The sequence below is a fragment of the Synchiropus splendidus genome, chromosome 15, assembly GCF_027744825.2.
Source record: "Synchiropus splendidus isolate RoL2022-P1 chromosome 15, RoL_Sspl_1.0, whole genome shotgun sequence".
Taxonomy (NCBI): domain Eukaryota; kingdom Metazoa; phylum Chordata; class Actinopteri; order Syngnathiformes; family Callionymidae; genus Synchiropus; species Synchiropus splendidus.
In genome coordinates this window covers 2459754-2478006 of record NC_071348.1, presented here as the reverse complement: position 1 = coordinate 2478006, position 18253 = coordinate 2459754, and positions in this window count along the sequence as shown.

Here is an 18253-nt window from a genome sequence, read left to right as displayed (position 1 = left end):
ACCAGGCTGAGGCCTGGAGGCGGGCCTTGTGGAAGTGGCACAGCAGGGGATTGGGCGTTGGAATGTGGAGGGTATGGTCCGTCCACATTCATCCTAATGAAGTGCTGTTTAATCCAGTTTCAGGAGTTGGTTTTGGTCAGTGAGGGTTAGTGAAGCCTGTTGGACTGTTGACTCCACAGGTTTGGCCTGCTTCACTGATGGACAGCAGTGAGTTCATCAGGTTCCGGATGTGTCCTCAGGAGAGGTAGCCAGCATTGCATCTGGGCGACAGAGAATCTGACCTTGTGCTGTTGTAACTCGACACTTTTGAGATGGTTAATACTTTTAAATACAAAGTTGTGCAGAGACGTAAACACAGGATTGTTTTGAAGAAGCATCCATGGTGGAAGAGTCTTCAATGCTCAAGAGAACAAAGTAACACGGATGAAGACTCAGAAGTAAGAAACGTTTCTGAGTTGGACTGTGGAGGGGACAGCTCTTTTCTCTTGGCAAATCAATCTTAGCAGGTATTCAGTATCATTAAAGGGGCCCTTATTCGAAGAAAAAGTGATGTTATGTAACGGCTCCTGCGGTCCCCAGATGTCCAGCTCCTACATAGGACATGAAAAAGCTCATCAATGAGCCTGAATATCCTTGCCTGGGACCACTTGTTCCAGTTTAAGTCTGACTAAAAGTGGAGACAAAGCTGTTGCTAAGCTGAATCTTTTGTAGCGACAGAAATGCAGTGTTTGTGCAATACTGTTTGGGCACCACCTCCCTGGTACTGCCAAGGCTCTGGTACCCTCACCAGGCCTCTCTTGGCAGGGTGAGGGTTACGTCTCTCCCAAGTCCCTTTTCATCACTTTTGAGTGGTTTTTTGCTACGATTTCATGTTTTAATGGGTTTGAAAATATTGATTGTATACTGGACCTTCAGGACATCACAGATCTCAGCCACATTCTGAGACAGATTGGCTCCGGCCTCCTAGACCGACATGCCGCCTTCCCCCTGAGACGTCCGGGACTCAGATGCCCAAAGCACCTCTTCTGGTTCCTTCTTATGTGGAGGGGTAGCAGGTTACTTTGAGTCTCTCCTGTGACCCTGCAGAGAAGGTTAATCTGGCCACTTTGGCAACTTTGTGATTTATTGACTTGCATGTACATGTACTGCAGGAGTCAGAGCTGCAAACACACATGAGGATGAAACTTGTGCGGCCAGTTTGCAGCTGATTTTTCCTGTGTGCCGTGTCGGATGACCTCCTCTTTGAGGTGACTGGTACCAACTTCAGCACCAGGCAGTACCGGGTTCTGAAACAGAGCTTCAACCACCAATGTCCCGTCCAGACACCACACTCATCCCTTAATGGCTGTATTTCTCAGGATTTCCGAATTCCCAGGACTTCATTTCTACCAGAGGGAATTAAGTTGTTCAAATTGAAGTCACAAGACGCCTAAGTCTACAGCCTCCACGATCTTTCTAATGAATGACCCAGATTATCCTTGAGGGGTCAAGCACCTGGAAACTCTTTCTCATGAAACGGTGCACCATCACACGTCTGATGCTAACGTTGCTTCACATAGAAGAAGAAATATGGTCCTGGCATCCATCCATGTGGTGCCTCACTTTCAAGTGAGGTCCATGGTGGCGTGCAGTCCCCCATCCTTTACCAGTTTGCCATTTATTCCCACATTCATGAGTGAATCATGTCCCTTTGGAGCATCAGATAAGATGGATGTTATTATCAACCTTATTGTGTTCCACTGGCTACTGCAGCCTTGTCTTTCTTTCTTTCCAGTAACGTCATTTTATATCACACTTGTTCAATTGGTCAGTTAATGAGAAACGGGCTGCCTTCTAAACTTGTCTTGAAAAGTTAGCCTGAAGTGGCTAGCCTCTCTTGTGACAGAGTCACATGACTCCATGTAGCGCTTGTCTTTGCGTCTGAGTGGGGGTTGGTCGACAATATTTGCTGGGTTTGTGTGCCTTGTGGCGAGAAGAGAGTGAAGCGATGCCTGAAAAAGAAGCCAGACTTGTCCGACTTCATGTTGATTTTCACGTTTGGTTTCAAATAGATGCCGTAACTCAGATTTGAGGTCCAATGACTCCAGGGTGCAACCTAAAACGAGGGCTACTGACTTGTCTAAATGTGGAGCCATAAATAACTGATCAAGTTTGGGAACTTCTTCATAATCTGTGTGGTTCCTCAACTGCTTTTATTCCCCAGTGCTGCTTGGGCTGCTGTCATTTGCTGCATCTTGAGCTGCGTCCTGGACAGAATCGCTCTCTTCGATGTTTGACCCCAGACAGACTCTGTAGTGTGTCAGCCCCGTTACTGCTTTTATGCCCAAGGAAACTCAAGGGAAATGGCGCACAGTGACATGGTGAAAAGCTGTTTTTGCAGTGGTGAAAAGTTCAGTTGTTTAATGTGGCCAAACTCTAACACACGAAAACAACTGTTACATAACATGAGTAGTGCGGTTTCAGTGATCCATAGTTCAGTTATTGTAAACTGTTTTTATGGCGTTTTCTGGTTAATCCAATAACAAATCCTGACACTGGTCAACTTGAATGGAGCCAGTCATGTGACAAGATATGATGCGACTCTTGGTTCTCTTTGTTGGTTCAAGCTGCCTCCACCTCCAACACTGACTTGCCTCTATAGCGGTTGGCGTTGCTCACAGCTGCTCTATGACAGAAGGTCAGGCCCAAGGCTGCCACCCAGACAACAACAGGAACATACCTGTGACTGGGCTGAGCCAAGGCACTTGACCACAGCATCATCATTAGCAGCTATGAACATTCAGACATGGGTGAATAGTCTGCTAATGGCAGCCTGAAGAATTGGCCCCGACAGGCAGGCAGACTGGCGTCAAGGTTGGCAGAGAGACACTGAGTGAGAGAGGAGAGAGGGGGAAGGGACGAGAGAGAGAGAGAGAGAGAGAAGTTGGCATGAAAAGAGAGGATCTGAAACCGGGCCAGATTTGTACGCTCAAAAGAAGAACCAACAGCTGAAACAGGCCTCAGTTGTCCAAAGGATTGATAAAAACAAAGTGAGAGGGAGAGAGAGAGGGTGTCTTCATTTCCCATTGAGGTCTAGGTGAACAAACTGCTTCCTTTTCTCTGAAGACTGTGAATACAGGCCTCAGTGCAGATTACTCCCACGTGCTTACTTCGCTCGTGTGAACGGTATTTTTTGTTGTCACTGTGTTGTCAACTTGGTTTGTGCTATTTTTAACCCACGTACAAACTGTTCTGGCCCAACAGGTGGCGATGGCGTGGCCACGAAAACAGACGAGCTGAGAGTAGCTCCTGGTTTCCAGGAGGCATGGAGGTTCCATGCCGCGACCTCTTCAGTTCACGCATTGGTGCACTATGGGTATTTCATTTATTTTTGTGGAGGTAGAGCGTTAACTAAAGAACATCATTTGCATATGTTGTGAGTGTGTGTTTCAAAACACACTCTTCAAAAGACTGGCTCATGTCTTACTTACCTTGGTGTCAAGTGTTGAGCAGGTCGATGCCTTTCATCAGACGGAATTGCGAGTAAAATAAACTGACCGTTGCACGTTGAAAATCTCTTTTCTATTCTGTCCAAGTGGCGTTCGGTTGCGACAGGACTCTCAGCTGCTGACTAGGAAAGTAAATCCCAGCATGTCTGAGGTTACAGTCTGAACTCAGCTGCACCTCTGCAGTGGCCACCTTGGACTGGGATAGTGGTTCCTGGTACCTTGTGCCTGGTCCTGAGAGCTGCTCCTCACAGTCGCATTGACGCTAAGTGGAAGCTGTTCTGTTCCTGAAAGCCCCTTCTCTTCAGTGGGCTTCACAGGACTGACTGTGGTTCGGCGTCCTGCTGCGGCTGCTTTCTCTGTGACCTTTGTGTGACTTTGAGATGCACGCAGGGACGTTGTGCTTGTGATTTTCACTTACACACACAGTCAAATTGCAAACATCTGAGGAATGTCAGGCTTTGGTTGACACTTCAAAAGCCTGGGAGGACCATTGAGGCCTAATGTGCTGTGCTGTCAGGCTACTGACTCTGGCTGGAGGAAATCATCTAGATTTACATCGATTACTTCCGTGTGGCAGGATGGAAAGTCACAGAGCCGCCGCCGCCACCGTCGAAGCCAGGACCAGCCCTGGACTTGTTGTTAATCAGAATGTTTGATCAAAAACCCAGGAAGGAATTTAGTGACCCAGGCCTCCACTCCGGAACCTGAACTGCTGGCCTTGAGTCCCCCTTCCTTGATGGTCCTGAACATCGCGAGCAGGCTGCAGAAACAGGGAGCATCTCTCTCTCTCCCGCGCAGAGATTAGAGTTCAACCAGGACAAAAATGATTGTTTTAGTTCTCAGTGCTGAATCACGGCACCACAAATAATCATTTGCAATTCCATGTTCCAACCATCCAAGTGAATGTGAAAAGACTAGAGGCAATTTTGCACTGTTTGGCAATAAAAAAAGGACACATTTTTGTCATAAAACATGGACATGCATCTGACTCCAATCAAGAACAACAGAGATATTGTCTGGTTCTGAGTCGTCAGCTTTGTTTATGGTGAGCAAAAGGAAAAAAAAAAAAGATCTTGATTTCTTAGGTGCAACTAGAAAAGGTCACCTGACCTTCATCTTAGAAGTCTGCACTCTCCACCTGAGCTGTGTCACCATGGGGTTTGCCCATTTCAATGTAATGCTTCTTTAAACTTGAGCTTGGTTTTGATGCCAGCGCACGAAAAAGAACTGAACCCAGGGGGGTCCAGGGTGCAACTGTCCGTCTGCCCAGCTCCAATCTGGCAGTCCAGCATGACCTTGTCTCTGTGAGCGCAACACAAAAATGTGCTCTTTTCAAAAAAATGGTGTGCAAAAATGTTCATAAGACAGTGGGATAAACAGAATTTTACAATCAAGTCATGTGTGCCACTTGTTGGACCCCAGGAGTCATGTGTTACAGAGTTTCATGACCCAACAATAAAATTGTTTTTTTTGTTTTTTAATCTTTCGATCAGATGTGGCCAAAGTGTGGCCCCTTGCTTACAGTGATGCCCCTCCTGAAGTCTAATGAAAACCATCTACAAAACTGTAGTTTTCATTTTAAATTTGAAATGTATTTTTGAATCATTCATTGCTATTTGCATTAAAAAAATATGAGAATAATTCATCTTCTTCTGTTTATTCTTCTTATTTATGAAGTTAAATTAAATATCTATCGATGAAAATAATCTCAAAATAGAAATAGAACACCAGTTTAAAAAAGTGCTTTTCCTCCCTAAAGGTAGGAAAGAATAGGTTAGAACTGTCAAGGATAAAGTGAATCATCACTTCACACCTTGAGACACTCGCCCTGCTGTTCCCTGTGAGTCTGTTTCAGAAGTGTGTGCGCGCATGCCTGGGTGTGTGTAGTCCTCAGAACACAAATGTGTTTTTCATTTGCATGCCATCTTTTTTTTTGTGCTGAACTGAGAGACTCAGCCACATAACATAGCTGATGAGTGAGACAAAAGAAGCATGTAATGTGTTATGAAATGATGTTCGGTGTGCACGGGGAAGTCAAACTTTATAATGGAGTGGAAAATTTCCCCCGTGTTCCTGTTTATTTGGTCTGTCTGTGTGAGCGTGCGTGTGGCCGCGCTGCACTCTTTCCAGGTAACTTTTCACTCCAGGCTGCGGGGGCATACGAGGACGCGCACACGAGCTGGGATCCCCAAACTTGCTCTTCTCTGGCTGTAGATACAGACACTCTTGTGTGAGAGTGAATGGTCACCATCGTCTCATTTTACTGAAATCTTTAAAGGTTTTAAAGTAGACAACCTGGCATCATCTGCAGTTCCAGGCAAAGAAAACCGCCCTTAATTTCATAAGGTTTTGTTGAGCTCCATATTTGACCACATTATTATTATTATTATTATTGTTATTATTATTATTATTATTTATTTATTTTATTCCTACCAGGCACATGCTCAACCCCTAGCGGTGCTGAAGCACGGACTCCTATCTCAGCATGAGATAAAGAGTCTTGAGAAATATAGTTACTCGCGCCGTCTCCTCAATTCTGCCCCATTTTTATTGCTATCTAGCGGGACATGTATTAGTGGGAGCAGCTCCCTCTGCTCCTCATGCTGTGCTGGGTGACTCCTCTGAAGCCCCTTGGTGGAGCAACATTAGCCACTTAAGTGCAGCTAAAAACAATGTAGCTACAGCATGGCCGATATTTGTCACTAGAGACGCGTTGAAGTTTATGGATTCCTGTGATTGCGTTGTATGTTGCGTTTATTTGGATCCATTCCACTGACTCCTCCCTCCTCCACTCATCTGTCAGTCTGTCCACCACTGATGCCATGCTGCTCCAGCTCCTCATGGCTCTTCGCCTGCCTCCAACTCAGCACTGATCTCATAAAACGTTACGAGTGCATTTCTCATGAGAACACTTGTAGCTTGCTCCGCTTTGAATCTTTTTAAATAATGAAAGTGCTAAAGCCAAGCAAAACAGGCACATGCAATTTGGTTTCTTCATAAAACAGAGTGTGGGGATGGTCCAGGTTGTGAGAGCCAGTCAAGCTTCTCATTCCCACTTTGGCACCATCTTTGTGAGCGGCTGCGATGTGGCCCTCTCATAAAGCCAGACAACATTCCACACCTCTGTATTCCGATTCATCTGTGCAAGGAAGCTACCTGGTCCTCTCATATGGAGGGTTTCAGAGAAGAGCTCAAGGGTTACGGCAGACCGCAGCATCCGTTATTGCATCTGAGTGGGAACGTGTTTTATACCTTTTTTGGCTCCATTTAAATGGTTCAAAGAGTCAAACATAGCATCTGTAGTGCACAGAAATCCATCCTCATGTGCCAGACCTGAGTGTGAATCACTTTGAATGACCTTGCACCTGGTCGTAACCGTGAGTTTGGTGAAGTGGCACCGTGGTCTCCTGCAGGCTGTTTGCTACTGGAAGGTTTCTGGACAAGTTGTCAAGCGTCCCCTTACTTCAGACATCAGGGCAGCATATGAGGGTCCTGCAGGACCTGTATGAGGGAGACAGACTGAAAGATGAGGCTAGGAGCCAGTCTCCATGGACCATGATGTTTGCTGATGATATAGTGATCATCTTTAAACAATCTCCCAGAACAGACTGATCCGTATAGAAACTCAGCACAACCAGGACAAGGCACTTTTTTCAACCCTCCTCATCCACCTTCTTTGCCGAATAGTTTATAAGAAAACTCTCTTCACCTCCTCACTTGAAATTCCTTTTTTATAAAAGCTATTTTTTTTGGATAAAGAGAGGTGTCGTCCATAGCATTAGAGTGGATCTGGCTAATCCCTGCTGGCAACCCTTTTGTTTTCACCATCATCTAACTTTTCACAGATGACTGGGCGGCCCTGCCAGGAGATTAGCAAATTTCTTTAACAACTCTGTGTGGCTTGTCAATTCACGTCTCCTTCTGCCAGAAAATGTAGCAAAATCTAAAACCAGAACTTTTCACTTGGTCGTTTGGCTGTTGAGGATTTTTAATTCAAGTTTTGTGCTTCCACAAATCAAATCTGGCAAACAAACAAATGCCACACAAAACCTCTGTTGTCCAGAAGTGTTGTTGACGTTATCCATATAAGTGAGTATTTCAACATTTGGAGTGAGATGAAAAGCTAAGACCAATAGAAGGACCACAGCTTTGCAGTGGACGTCACATGGTAGAATAAGAACGTTAAAGTGCCCGGAAAGTTCTAATTGACTTGCGGTTTATTTGGTTTACTTGTTATCGTGGTTCTCAATTGTCCCGTGACCTTGTCTCGTTTCCAGGCAGTGCAGCGAGCGTGTAGACACGCACGTGAAACGCTGCTGTTTTCAAGTCTGTAACAAACAAACAAGCAACAAGAGACACACGGAAGCACCGGCACATGCCGGGGACAAACTGCAGGTGAAGGCGAGGGTAAAGGGATCATCACTCAGCAAACTGGTCACCCTGCCGGAATCTTGAGTTAGCACTCAGAGAGCGCACACGTCCGCCAAGGGCCGTGTGCCGCATGCCATGTGACTTCACAACACCCAAACCAACGAATGCGACAAAGTGTTGTGCTACAAGAACAAGGTCGCAGTGTCAGTTTCAAAGGACACATTTGTGGCGACAAATCGAATGAGTGAAGGCGACAAATCTGAACCTCTTATCGACCCTGTTGACTCTCCATCAACTTTCTTTCTCTGGATTATTGACAGCCTCACTTGATGCTCCTCTGCTGCTGTGGTTTTCTATGCTCAGCAAACCTTTGAAACTGTCGGTCCCAGCTTCTTCATGGAAACGCGACTGTCCCGATAATGATGGCCGACCGATTCACGTGACGCCTGTGTCGGTCTGTGTAATGAGGGGGAATTAGCTGGTCGCTCCGCCAGCTTTTGTTGTTTGCCTTGCTGATACACAATAGTCAGAAGATCCACTTGTGAAAGTATATAATCATATGCTTCATGACAAAATCACAGTTGTGAACTACAATAATTACTATCCACAGGCTTGAGTCGGGCGTCTCTCTTGTCATTACTCCAAACAGTACTTATGTAGAGGTAGGTGGTGGTGAGATGGTCAGTGACTCGGCACTGTGACCCTCAGCACAGACGGCCCTGCCTGGAAAGAGCTGCATAGGCTTCCCACACGTCTGGTTACCCCTCAACCATTGGCTGATCTATGATGAGACCCTCCCACCGCTGGGCAACGTCCCACCTTCGGGACCATTGTGGGGGGCCGTTGAGCAAAAAAGACAGATTTGTATATAAAACTTCTCCATCTAAATCACGTTGAGGGTGACAGACTGTCATCCTTAACTCTGACACCAGACAGGGCCGAGGTCCACTCTACCCAGCGGTGCCTCACCTTCTTTCTTCTCTTTGGTGACAGAAGTCCACATACACCTCTGACCCCATTACTCCCCCCCATTTTTAGCGAGTCACTACAGCCAGCTGGGGGCAGTATACACAGAACTGTTGTCTGGTGGAATCCAAGATCAGAATCCTCACTTTTATGATGTGTTCTGTTTTATACCGATGAGACAACTTATTCATTCCTGCAGCTTGCGTGTAGTTGCTTCAGGCAAAATACGGGTGTCAATGAAGAGCAGAAAAGTCTTGAAGGTGCTTGAAAATCGTACAGTTTTTTGCCAGGTAAATATCTGACTTCGTTAAATGTCGGTCACAAATTGGATTTTAATCTTTTATATTCTGCGTTCAGGCAGGAACGGTTTGAGCCACACACGACGGCTCTGCTCAGCACTCGGCTCCACGTTTCTCCTCGTCTATTGCTTCTTTGTGCGGCAGGAGAACTGAGGCAGGAGCCCTGGCAACGGCTTTCACTGGCAGGGAGGCTCTCACCAGCATTCTGATGTCCTCCCCAAAATCAGCCTTCATGTTGTTGGGTCGGTGCAAGTCAAGGTCTCAGCGTGTCCCAAGCTTTATGGTGTTTCTCTCTTTTCTCTTCATTGCTGGAAAACTCAGCACCTGAAACCATCTCTGAATCCAGACCCAGAGCACTGGCATGACGTCAGGATGGTTACAGTTTGAAAGTGACGTTGCTCACCTATGAATGAGCTGAAGCCCATGCCGAAGGTTGTTTGCTGGAGAGCAAACATGGACTGAGGTTGAACCTGAGAGAAAAGCAGCCGCATGCCCGGCATCTTTTCGTCCTCACTCACCGTGATGTTCTGCTGACTGTGGCTCAGATTTTCAGGATCTTATTTCAGTCGCTGCTGCTGTGCCTTTAGAGTTAGGTCATGGCTGCAGCTTATTTGATAAAACACTGCCTGTGAAAGATTAAGATAGTTGTGGGTGAAAATCCCAAAATAGCCCCAGTTTTCTGCGTACTTGAACCAGATTGTGCATTTGCTAGTCACCTCCGTTAGTTTTCTTTTCCATTAGATTCTCACTGGAGGTCGCCAATAAACTTAGTTAGGAATTTAGAGTTAAGTAGCCTCTTTTGTTGCTCCAAAATCTGAACTTACTCAAAGCTCTGGATAAGAGCTCCAGGCACAGATTGTAGGTAGAAGCGAGCAGCTCGCACCTACAGTCTATTTACAGCCGCCATTAAATCTGTTGTGTGAGGAGCGTGGAAAGAAACCCTATTGTCCAGCACACCAGCAGGGGGCCAAGCAAGAGGAAGGACCAGGGTTCAGGTGCGGAATTGAACCCATGACCTTCTTGCTGCCATTTCCTGACACTATAGGTGTTGCTCGAGCGTGAGAATCCACTGCTGACGAATATGGGATGCACAGAAAGAAAGAAATTTGGAGGTTGAAAGAAAATAATGCTGAAGCTCTTCCCTTCAAAGGGTCATGAGCCAAACCCAATTCAGAAGTGTTGCACTGTCATGTGCGTCTGCACTTGATTGTGAGATTCCCAGCTGATCCTTGAGCAAGTTCCATTCGCAGCCACTGGTCCTCAGCGTTCTCGGGAAGCCAGCTATTTGCTTCCACTATCCAAGGTTAGTGCTGGGGTCTCCAGGGCCCTGAGCTCCTCACCTCTGAGAGAGAACCCACACCTCACGGGGTTATCATAAATGATCAATGATGAATTTCATATAAATGAAAGCAGAACAAAGCCCGAAAAAACTTGAGTTTGTTTTCAATCGAAGACTGCAAAATCCAGCAGCTGCATCCTATTATGATCCCTTTTATTAACACGGCTGAACTAGAGACGCCACTTTTTATGACATCACGATTGTCGACTTCTGTGTGCCGCCATGCCTGGATCCCCTCCACTCATCTGCTCGCCAGCTCAGAAAGCACTCGTGTCCATCACAGAACACAAAGTTTGACTGCTGTGTTTGCATCATGCATTGGCTTGAAACAAGCCTTTAATTTCCCACATCCGATGCACGGTGGACTTGATTAGCAGCAGCATGACTGTTACTCATGGTGAAAAATTGGAAACATGACTGAATGTTTAAACCAAGTTGAACTCCTCAGCTGAAGAAACATTCAGACGAAGGTTTACATTTTTTATGATACCACACATGTTGGGACTGGTATTGAGAGCAGTGACAGCGAAGCATCATGTGGTTGTCAGTGTTTGTATGGAGACAATGGCAAGCTGAGGATACTGAGAGAGAAGGTCGAGAGAAGGTCGTCCCTACTTCGACCACATCAGGGGTTGGATGGGCTGCATCTGGCTCCAGAGCCATGCATTGGGCACTGCTGACTAGAGAGTTCCATCGTGTTGGCAGGTTGCAGTAGAGGAACAGAGGAAGAGAACATTGTGATACAGTGCCCTTCGGACCGGATGATGAGAACCAGTCACAGTGAGCTGCGACGCGGACCACTGATATCTGCAGTGTCTGTGAGGACCAGCGGGGCACGTGGAAACATGGAAAGTGAAAAACACAGCAACCTCAGGTAGAACTGGAAGCCATCACTTTAAAGGTGCACAGCAGGCCGTATGGCCCTCTCACAGACGACAGACAACCATTTTTGGTTCCCAGAGCAGAGCGAGATGCGAGACCACATCAGGCAAGAAACAATGCTGAGCTCTTGTAATTACAATTGAGATGTGGTAAGTTGGTTTGCAATTATTTCCACAGAGATGGAGAAGAGAACATGCAGGCCCGGGGAGACATGTCTTTGCTGCACGTGGTTCTACTTTACAGGCTTCAGGAGAAACAAACAAATTGCACCTCATTTCATCCAGTTGGGTATTGGTAACGGTTTTTGGCTGCACGGCCAGAACTGACTCTGCAGAAATTCAAGCACGCACCCGCCAGCACTCCAGCATTTACAACATCCCCAGGTTTTACATGCGAAATTTGCAAGTCTTTCCCTTTGCGGCGCGGCACCCCAGCGAGTCGCTCCTGCAGCGGTCTGACTCACTGGAACCTGTGTGGGATGAAACACTGACCGCATATTCAAATGATTTCAGTTCCGAATCAGAGATGCTAGCGAGCAGTTTCAGACAAACAGAACATTATTCATTTGTTCTTCGACGTGGGTCCGCGAGTGGGCAGGAACCCAGGTGCCCAGAAGGAGAGGGAGTGTGTCTTTGAAGGAATAAATGGATGTTTGATCTGACTGGTACTGAGCAGGCACATTGTCTGTCTAATCTGGAGGTGTGTGGGAGTGCTGCTTCCATGAATGAGCGCTGGCCTCGGCACGTTCACAGACAACATGAAAACTGAACCTAGTGGAACAGTGGTCAGCGCTGCAGCCTCGCAGAAAGCCCTCGTTCAGATCTGCTCAAGTCTGGGTCACTGTTTACCTCAGTTTCCTCAGGCTTCCGTCTGAAGTCACTAAGTGGTGAGAGCACCTGACAGATCAGGCGTCCAGTGGTGGGTGCTTAGCATGTGGAGACGGCACTGTTGGAACCTGTTGCTAACGGTTCCGAGTGATGCCGCTCACTGCTGGGTCCAGTCGGGTCAAAAAGCTTTCTCTTCGCCTGAAGTAAATCCAACAACATCTCCGCTGTGCTGCCCTCTGAGGGGATTCCTGAATTGACTATGTTGCTCATGAACAACAATTCCAAGATGCCCTCACTCTCTCTGTCAGCGATGATTTGAGCCCAGTTTCCTCTCACTAGTCACGCTCCACAAAACATTCATTCCTGTTCACAAACACCTCACTTCACAGCCTTTTCTCTCGCCATTCCTTTTTCATTAAAGGTCCACAGTAACACATAGAAGAGTCTAATAGCAGGAGTGATAAATCCAATATTCAGGACCCATAAACCCATGAAGGGTCTCACTCTCCCCTCGTTGGTGCAGCAGTGGGGAGTCTGTTGTGTTGATCTCTGAAAACAGTCCAGCAGAGTCGGGCCGAGGTCCTTGAGTGCATTCTTCAGTCTCTTTAGACATGAGTAAATGGATGTTTTCACGAAGCAAATAATAAATTAGCTTAGCACTTGACATCATGGATTTGGCTTGACTTCTGGAGCCTCGACGGTTTCATCCAATTGCTTTCTGTGAGCACTTTCAGAGACTCATAACAGCTGAGTCAGCGCAGGACAATAAAGAGAGACCTTCCGCAGAGGCTTTTGCTCAGAACACGAAGGGTCTTTTCAATATGTGGAAGCACTCGTGGCCTCAGAAAGCCGAAGCAATTCAAAGTTGCTGTTGCTCAGAGGCTGTGGAGAAAACAGGCCATGTTAGGGCCGTGGTAATTGCTGCCTTTCTGCTGCGGGTTCTCGACACGCACACGGAAAGAGACAATCAGCTTCTATTACTTAAGCTACTGAAGCAGTCTTTAACTGGGGACCATGGCGCAAACATCTCTCCTAATTCACGGTCTCTGCTGATGTTCCGCAAGTTTCCACTCCACTCTGCTGTTCCTCAACTGTGGCGTGGGACTCTCGTCTTGCTGAGAAGGCAGTCCTTTGAGCTCCCAATACAAGCGACCTGTCCACATGGGTTTCCTCTCTGGAAGGCTTGCCATTGCCACGGCTCTCTCAAACACAGCTCATTCCAGGGTACGTGCGTCTGTAGGGTCTCCATGTTCTCACTGTTTCTACCGCAAAGACAAGGGCGTTGTCATGCAATAACCTCTTTTGTATGGTGTAGAGCAGTGTTTTTCAACATTTTTCTAGCCACGACACCCTTGGTTCATTGAAAAAAATCCCAGGGCACACCACCAAAGGAACCTGGGCCAGAGTGCACTTGTGCTTAAGTCCCATAGAAAATCCCCAAAACTGTAGCTACTGACACTCGGTTGTTATTTTACCTGGCTATTTGCAGAAACAAATAGCAGAGAATGTATGTGTTTCAAATGTGTCCAAAAAGGGTCGGGCAGTGTGGAGAAATATATCGTGATTTATTCATTTATTTACTGCCTTTAAATACCTGTTTGGATTTTATCACTTCTCTTTTGCCTGATTTTATGTTTCCAGTCAAATCCTTAGCATTCTTTGCCTGGACTTACTTCATATAAGCAATTATTCTTTCTCTCTTCACATTTTGGAGCACATTTATTTTGTTGTGAATTTAGTTTTTCAAAGCCAACTTTTAAACCACAAAGCAAACTTTGACATGTCCATGAGTATCTATCAAATTTTGAAGTGTGACGTCACGTTAGCCGTTAGCTCTGTTAGCTCTGTTAGCAGTGATCCCTCCATGGTTCTTCTCAATATTTCAGTGATGAAAAATGTATTAGTCCGTTGGTGTTTCATTTGTTCACAGGTTCTGCAGGAAACAGCAACTCCATTTATATCTGCCTGTCTGTGTTTAAGAGGGACACTGCAGCCATATTTGGACCAAAATCCTGCAACCTTTACTTGTTTGCTGTTGTGAATGCATTTTATGCACGATTAGGCCGAGATGAGGCTCGATTTGAGCGGGTAACTATTTTGCCCAAATCTCTCAAGAGTTCCCACAGTGGAGACAGATCTCTGACACTTGTGGACTGGAGATAAACAGACTGTATCCCCTCAGGACGCTAACAGGAAATGAGCCTGCGACCACTGTCAGGAACATTACGACACCAACGTCACAGAAGCAGCATCACACATTCAGATTCCAGTGGCAGAAGGATGGATTATGGCTTTTTGTTTCAGTTTCCTACAGTGTATCTGTGGCAGGTTGCGAGTGTGTGTGTCGCATCTCCAGCACCAGAGCTCCGAGAGCGTCGGCTGACAGAAATCTCATGTCACGCTTCCGCTGCTCTGTCGCTGTTGTGCGTAACCTTTTGTCCTCTCAAGAACGGGACATCTGCTCACTCACCCCCGCCACATACTTACACTCCAGTCCAGTCACCCAGTTCCCTTACTGACTACACACACTCCTTTGATCTCATGGTGTTTACTAAATAGCAATGGAAACATTTTCACCGAAGAGGAAAGATGATCGTTGTGCATTTCCCGACAACCTAGGCAGCGCGTCACTATAGAACAAGTTCATTCAAAGCGCTTGGGAGGAAGGATGTTAAGGTGAGCTTGACCACCGTCAGTATGTGGGACAACACAACCTGCAACATCCCCAGTCACAGCATTTGAAATGTGTTTAAGAGACATTCATGTTCCATCCTGTTCTTCCCTTGCTTCCAGGTTTGTGTGTTCAGGATAAGCTGGCAGGTTTAGCAGCGCAACAACAGCTCCGTGTTTGCAGAGCAACTCCTATTATTGTAGTCGCAGGAGGCCGAGGATCGCACTCGTCTGCATAGGGTTCCCACACTTCCAACACGAGGCCATGACCTTCCCATCAAAGGTCTCAACCACCTGGCGAATGTATTTTTCTTCAGGTTGCCTTTTGGTTCCCTCCTCAAAACACATAGCACCCGGGGCTCTGAACCCGCGCTGGAGAAGAGCGGGCAGCAAGGTATCCAGCGAAAGGATTGGAATTCTACACCCTGAGAGTATGAACCACGTGACCCGTCCGTATCCCAGCAGAACAACAGGACTCTTTCCAGGAACATCAGAGGAGCCGGGCCCAGACTGTCTTTCCTGACAAATGTTCTGAGAGGGCTGTTTCTCTGACCTGTGGCATATTTCTGAAGGACATCCTGAAGACGAACAATGGCAGAGAACAATGTGACTCTCCGGTTCCCAAGCTCCACCATCACAACAACACCAGGATGGACCAGGCAGTCCCGCTCCTGCTGGAGTCTGATCCGCTCCCAGTCTGACCAGAACTATGCTCCGCTCCCCCAAACATGGCCACTGGTTTGTGATTATGCACACAACAGACTAAAAGTAGAAGGGAGGAAATCTGTGGGCTGTGATCACATGCAGCATGAGAACCACAGGCGTAATTAGAGATGTGTGTGATGAAGGTTTGGTGCTCGCTGTGTGTGTCCTCACATCAGCACTGTGGCGTGGGATCAGACTCCTCGACAGACCTGTGATACCTGAAGCTACATGTCAACATGTACTTATACTTATAATTGCTGTTTGTGTGGTGCAGGACGGACTCGCTGGCCCACGTCAGCAGATGCATTCGCTCATCTGTGAAAAAGACCATCAAGTTTGTCGCTGGAAAAATCACCTCTGCTCGGAATGTCCTTGAAAAGTCCTGTGATGCTGGCAACAGAGAAGATGAAGCCACACTCACATGTCAGGTGGGTTATTTTGAGCTGCAGCTCAGGGAGAAGCTCAAGGAAGCAACTTTAGCGATGGTTAAATATAAGTTGAGAGACTATTTCTAAACTTGAGAATAATATTAATGGCGCTAAATGTGGTATTATCGATGAGGCTTTGAGGAGGACTCCTGGTGCTCCTCAGCAACAAAGGAGATCTGGGTTTCATGGACTCTCCCTTCTATTTATTTGGCTTGTCACATCTGGTCAAACAGCCATGTTCCGCGAAGATTGCACACTGCGGAGTCACGGAGCGAGCTTTCTGTTCTCTGCCCTCCTGGCCGGGCAGTAATATGATAATAATAACAGTCAGGTGGCCCCTTTCACGTTGACTTCATAACACTGTGGTGAACACTGAGCCTCAGCTCCCTGCGGCTACACTGATCCGGCAGGTGCCGGACTCACTATGATGTTGTGAGGACCATATTGTTTGTCTTGAGGGAGGCACCCCGAAAAATACGCTTTTTAATTGGTAAACCAGACAAAATTAAGTAAAGTGAAACTTTAATTTGCCCTCTCCTTTTGAAAGTGGTTGAATTGTCCTGCCGCTTCCAACTCTGTCAGGTGCGAGGGCCAGTGATTATGGGATGGGAGTCGTGATCTCACACCCCAGCTAAGCTTCTGTCCCCCCCAGAGAGGTGACATTCCATGTCCCATAAGTCAGTTGAGCTTCTGACCACCATGGCCTCCACCCTAGAGCCAACCCCCCTGTCTGACCTTCTGACCCTGTCTGAAGTTGCTGAGTCCATCAGAGAGGCGAGGTGCAGCCACCCAGTGGGTGAAGGCCGCACGATTGCTTTTTGTCCTGTTTGTTCTAAGTTCAGGATCTGTTGTGTGTCACGTGACTGCTCTCAGCTTGGAGTGAGCCCACAGATGAGTTGCTGGGTGCGTTGACATGAGCGACCAAATAATGACACTATCTGACTTCAGTCTGATCAGCTGTGTGTTGGCAAACAATACTGGGAAGCAGAGAATGACCTGTGGAGCGGCAGGAAGGAGGGGGAAAAGGCCCTCTGCCAACACACACACACACACATGATCACACATGAAAAATCCGCTGCAAAATCTCCAGGTGGGAGAGTGTTTCCCACAGATATCGTAGCCGGGAGGGTGTTCTTCTGCTGCCTTACTGTGTAGGAGTCTGTGTTTGACTTTAATATACTGTCCTGTCTGTGCTGCTCACTGACTCTTTCCTGAAGCTCGGATCCTTGTTGTCTCAGCAGCTTTGTCCCCACTCTTCAGACCTGAACTCCTCTGGGTAGGAAAGGGATTTACACATTGAAACGTAGAACAGAAAAGCAGTGAGAGATGTTCAAATAGAATCCCAGCATGAGCAGCTTCAGACGACAAACCTCTTCAGCTAATCTTTTATTTTGGTTACTTCAAGACAGAGTCTCGTATGTAACACTATTGTTTGTGTTTCTTTATTTAATTCTGCTTCAAACGAAGACATTCTTAGATGTAAAACAACAATTAACTGTTGGAACAACTCATTTAGTTAACCATTGATTTGGAGCACAGTTTTCAGAGGGGAACCAAAGAACTGGCTTGAGAAAACCCTTCATAAAGGGCCATAAATGCGGAGCATGTTTGTGAACGAAGTGGAGCTCCATCAAACATGCGCCGCTCGTCTCACACCCTCGTGGGAGCAGGTGATAGATTTGAACGGAGTGATGAAGAATGTAGGGACGGTTTGTGACGACAGGCTCATTCCTCCTGGCAATGAAGCAGCAAAGAATGGAATGCAATTAGCACTTATTAGAGACGACCTGGAGGAGCAGTGTCAGGCCCGGTGGCGAGTCCAAACCACAGGCTCGGGGCTATATCGGATCCTTTCACGCCTCAGGCCAAACCTGCCACTGCTGACGCTTTATAGACGACTGGACTTGGCCAGAGCTGAAGTCTGCTGCGGAGTGTAGGGAGTGTAGCCCCAAATCTGAGATGCTGATTCTCAGCCAGAGTGGGGGGAAGAGATCCGTCCACTGACGCGGGGAATAAAGTATCTTATGGTCTTGTTCTTGAGTGAGGAACACTAAGAGATAGAAGAGGTTTCAGCTGGCCGCTGCAAGGTGACCCACCAGACACCACTTGAAGAAAAACTGAACTGAGAGATCACCACGGTTTTGGTTCCTTCAACTCTTGCTCCTGCCCCAACACTCCCTGCTCCCCTCACTGTTGAGCGATGCTAGCGAATGATTGCGAATGATGACGCTTGGGTTTCAGCTTTTATTCTTTGTTCTCTTTCACCACGTAAAACATC